General features: G+C 38.1%; 1 long non-coding RNA gene across 1 annotated transcript; it reads right to left on the bottom strand.

The window, feature by feature from the left end:
* Positions 1–564: 564 nt before the first annotated feature.
* On the bottom strand, positions 565–2,389 carry LOC137464726 (uncharacterized). Its single transcript, XR_010994387.1, has 2 exons — positions 2,173–2,389; positions 565–796 (listed from the first exon to the last, which is right to left on the bottom strand). It is a non-coding gene; the product is annotated as an uncharacterized lncRNA (long non-coding RNA).
* Positions 2,390–2,946: the final 557 nt, after the last annotated feature.

The raw sequence follows: 2,946 nt of genomic DNA, 5'->3' as shown, positions 1-2,946 counted from the left end.
TTGCCCTTGAGTCAGCTGTAAATCACAGAGGCACAGAGTCATTCAGGTTGGAAAGAGCTTTAAGATCACCAAGCTCAGCCCCAGCACTACCAAGGCCACCACTAAACCACATTCTCAAGTGCCACTTCTACACATCTTTTAAATTCTCCCCCGGTATAGTGACAGCACCACTTCCCTGTGCCAACACCTGATAGCCCTTTTGGTGCCAAATTTTTTTCCTAATATCCAATCTAAACCTCCTCTGGAGCCACTTGAGGCCATTTCCTCATCCTGTTGCTCACCTGCCTGTAAGAAGAAGTCAACTTCCGTCTTGCTATGACCTTTTTTGGAGGGTGGTAAGATCCCCACTGAGCCTCATTTTCTCCAGGCTAAAAAAGCTCATCTCCCTCAGCCACTCCTCACCAGACTTGCACTCCAAACTCTTCTACAGCCCTGTTGCCCTTCTTTACACATGCACAAGATTTAAGACACACCAACAGCCAAAAAATCAATGTCCAGAGAGGAGCCACAGCCATGTCTCTGCTGTTCTTATGTTCAGATCATGGGAAAGGAGAAACAGATCCATTTAATCCAAGGGTAAACATGGCCTTTAATTAGATAAAATAGATTTCTTATAAAAAATGTTTCCTAGTTGGACAGGGTGGCATCAACCCTTTTATTGCTTTTAAGAGTGAAGTAAGACAACCTTCCTGGTGGGCCTTGTAGCAGAGACTTTTAGAGGATCCCCCAAAGCTCCCAAAGAGCAATCATGATAATAAAGCATAGATGGTGACCTTTCGTGACTCCAGTTGTACATCTGTGGAGGTAAAGATTCATAGTGTGACGGTAATTAAAGAAAATTTAATTCTCTATATGCCCCTCCTAAATAAATTTAATGTGCCGTTTGCACTCCTTGTATTCTGCTTTGGGAAGACACCTGAATATGTTGATAAAAGTGATTAGGGCAAGAGAATCAGTCCTTCATCAGTTATTGGGTGTCCGTAATGAGATCAATTTTCTCATTTTATTTCCTGCTCATCAATCAGCCTTATGCTTGTTGGGTCCAACAGCAAAATTAAGATATTTACATTTACCCCAATAAAATCTTGTACCAAGGTTATATTAAACTGCACAGAAAAATGGATACTGCTCTAAAACATCTTAACTTGAAGTCTGCATATAGCAAAAATGCTCACTGTTCAAGCGTAACTTGCCTTTAAGTCTTCATGTTTCTCCAGAATTGGAAAAATTGAATTACCTCAGGCCCTTTTATTTTTTTTTTTATGGAAGGAGGGAGGGAGGGAAAGAGATGCAAAAGAGTTGATAAAAAACCCTTAATTGTGCTCTCAGAAGGCCTTGGATGGGCTTACACCTCATACAAAGTACAAGTCTCTGTAGTTTGTGTTAAAATTAAGAAGGGATGATTAGGAAGAAGAAAAGACATTGCACACAAATAATCCTAAAAGTGAAGTATAGGGTATTTAGTATCCATTCTGGTAGGGAAAGCTGGTGTAGTGCATCAGACAGATAAAGCGTTTCTTCAAAGATCCTGGAATCCAAGAGCAGATTATAATAATGTAAAATAGCAAAACAAAATATAGTCTTCACCTGGTCCAGAAATTTTTCAACTCTTTAGCAAATAAAGCCTATAAAGCAGAAGCCTCTCTGCACAAAAAAAAAAAAAAAAGCTAAAAACAAACCAACCACCCAACCAACCAACCAACCAACCAACCAACCTACCAAAGCCACAACAAAAAACAGAGAAAAAAAACCCACAAAAAAAAACAGACAAGGGGAAAAAAGAAAGCAAAACCCCCCAAAACAGAATGTGTACAGTCCTGGTCCAAGGAATTTGTAAAATATCCTTGTGAAAGTATCATCAACCTTCTTGGGAGAGCGGCATTCACAGACAGCTTTTTTGGGAGTAAAATCAAACATAATGTCCAATAATTTAACTTTTTGGCAATTAATAAATGGTTTGTGAGAAAACCATTCTTTATTACACATTATGAGAAAGAGAATATGTCTTGATTTCTGGGTTTTTGGGAAAGCAGGGAATGCAGTTAATATCTGATTGAGTTACTGACCATTTTCTTGGACATGAGGAGCTAAAGTATTTTGTTTTTTTATAAATAACACTTTTACCATAGAAGTACCTGGTATTACACAACCACAGCATCAGAGGGCACTTACCACACTTCTTCCAATGTGTTTGATCTTCATTTTAACTTTGTGACTATGCAGAACTCTAAATAAATATTTAATTCATATTATTCTGCAGGCACAAGTGCCAGGGAAGAGTCAGAAAGTGACTCATTGTTTCTTAATAAGAGATGAGGGACAAAGGAGCTCTGGTGTCACAGTGGGAGAGAGTTCTCAGTGCTGATAAAATCATCCAAGGATTTAAAAAAATCCTGTGGAATGAAAAAAAGTATCTTTTAACACCATCAATGAGGGTATGTGTTAGGAAACAATCACAACTTGTCTAAACAATAATAACAAAAAAAATTTAGCAGTAAAATAATCGTAAAAACAATAGGAGTAGTTTCTTTCATCTTTCAAGAGCTTTAGCTGTGATATCATGGATGGAAATAAGAAGTAAACAGAGTGATCACACATCAAAATAACTGATTTATCATTGAAAACTTTATGCAAGGTAGGGCCATTCCTGTGCCCTTCTGGTACAATTTAATTGACTTGTGTTTATGCTCACATTTTTCTGGAATTTGTCTTCACTTGATTTGGTGGTGTACAGCAAATTTACCATAAATGGTTAATTTCAGGATGGCTGTTAGATGATACCAAGCATTAACTTCTCCTTCTGAGTTTAGCTGGTCAAAAAAGAGCAGGTGCACTGACAGCTGTGAAGATCCTGCAGGAAAAATGGGTGAAAAGATATTTTCCTGAAGTGAACTGTGCATGAGGTTTCCCATTTCATCCTCTGGGTGAGAAGGTTACAACTCACAT

Source organism: Anomalospiza imberbis, chromosome Z (assembly GCF_031753505.1).
Source record: "Anomalospiza imberbis isolate Cuckoo-Finch-1a 21T00152 chromosome Z, ASM3175350v1, whole genome shotgun sequence".
NCBI lineage: Eukaryota > Metazoa > Chordata > Aves > Passeriformes > Viduidae > Anomalospiza > Anomalospiza imberbis.
This window is presented reverse-complemented; position numbering and strand designations above follow the sequence as displayed.